We start from the raw sequence: 2,070 nt of genomic DNA on the forward strand, positions 1-2,070 counted from the left end.
AATTCAAGTTCAGGAAAAACACTCAGTCTCTCTCCCAGCCCACCGTCTCTCAACCAAGTCTCTTACGGTCTCTCCCCCAGCAGTGCATGTTCCTCAGTGTCTTACTCAGCAATGCGTGTCTCTTTTGTCTCTTTCCCAGAAGCACGTGTCTCTTTCAGCAGCATGTCTTCCTCAACCAGCAGTCAGAGAGAGTTCTGCCTCTAGGAGACCTCCTTTTGAGCTTGGCAGAGTGGCCAAACTAGCCAATCATAGCATCAGAACTCTAAGCACCTGAGAGAGAGCCTCCCATAACATTGTGTTGTGCCACGCCCCACAGAAATAACCCAGGTAGGTAACATTTACAATCAGGAGCTCCTCAGTTGCTCATTCCACCACTGAGTTTACAATGACTTATGGGTAGAAAAGCCATACTAAGTAATTTACTACACTGCAGCACTTGACTGCTAACCAGAAGGCTGGTGGTTCAAACCCACCAGCCACTCCTCAGAAGGAAGACTGGGCAATCTACTTCCGTGATGATACTCCCTAGGCAACCCAAGGAGGGGTCGCTATGAGTCGGGGCCGACTCGATGGCACATAACAACAACAACAACATGAGAAATTTAAAATTATGTATGTGGCTAGCCTTTGTGACCAGGATTATGTATCTATTGGATAAGGCTGATCTAAAGCTACTGTATCAACAAGATATACTTTAAGAACACAATGTTCTTAACTTAAAAGGCTAGAAGCAAAGTACCATATGATACTGTAAATATTGTATAATACCATTTATTTGAAGCTATACTCTCTATGGATACAGATGTAACACTATATCAACACTTGAACTTCAGAGCATTGGTTGCCTCTGAAGAAGAAGAAAAGGAGGGATATGATTAGGGAGGAATACACAGTGGGTTGATTTCTGTTTGTTTGTCTTTTGATTAAAAAGACAAATCAATAAAATCTAAAACATTCCAAAACAAAAATGGCAAAATGTTAGAATTTGCTAAAGTCAGGTAAGTAAATACAGATTTTCTTATATGTCACTGAAATTGCTGCTTTTAGAAGGTCAAAATGGTTGAATAGCAACAATTTCCTATGGTTCAGTTTGTTGATGTTCTAAATATTTTCCTGCAAAGCTGAAATAGTTTGTAATAAAAAATAAAAGAAAACCAAAAGTAAGATATCAATGAATTAAAGCCAACAAATGGTTAACTACAACTTAAATACAATGGTAGTGTTCCTTTCTTTCTTTCTTTTTTTTTTTGAGAAAAAGATTTTTATCTTTACAGTGGCTTGGCATCATGGGGAGTGGGATGTTGGGGGTGATTCCTATACTAAAGCTCCCTGAGCAGAAGGGTGAAGAGAGTCTTGGTTCCTAAATGGAACAGAGCAGGCATCCCCTGACCTTCTCTCCCAGAAAGGAATCCCGGTGAACCGAGGAATGATGACTTGCAGGGAGAAAGATATGCCAAGAAGCCAAAACAATAACTTCTAGGCTCTGGCTTGAAGAACCATGTTTTGGAATCTGCTGATGGGTTTCAAACTAAGGGATGGAGACTCAGTGTAATCAGGTGATACTTCTGTTACTGCTCAGAATAGAAATAATCGGAAACAGCCACTCTGAGTGACAGACCAGATTCAACTTCTAAGTTTCAAATGCCAAGATGCCCTAATTTGGACGTGATGATAGACAGAGTCCGGTACACTCTTGTGCGGGAGTCATAACAGACATGATGCAGTGCACAGCGCAGAGTAATATTTAGATGTTCCCTAATACACACAACTAACTATTCTGTGGTAGTGAAGAAGATGAGTCCCTGGGGTTGGTGCAGACGGTTAATACACTCGGCTAACTGAAAGGTTGGAGGTTCAAATCCACCCAGAGGCACCTGGGAAGACAGGTCTAGCAATCTATTTCCAAAATATTAGCTATTGAAAACCCTGTGTAGCACAGTTCTACTTAGAAACACATGGGGGCTGCCATGAGTCGGAATCAATTCAACAGAAATTGTTAATTGGTGTATGTTTTGCTGTGTATATAGCCTCAGTAATGACAACAAAATTAAATAAATAAATAAATAAATA

The sequence above is a fragment of the Orycteropus afer genome, unplaced genomic scaffold (assembly GCF_000298275.1).
Source record: "Orycteropus afer afer isolate SDZICR_OR568_19922 unplaced genomic scaffold, OryAfe1.0 scaffold00012, whole genome shotgun sequence".
In the NCBI taxonomy this organism is placed as follows: Eukaryota; Metazoa; Chordata; class Mammalia; order Tubulidentata; family Orycteropodidae; genus Orycteropus; species Orycteropus afer.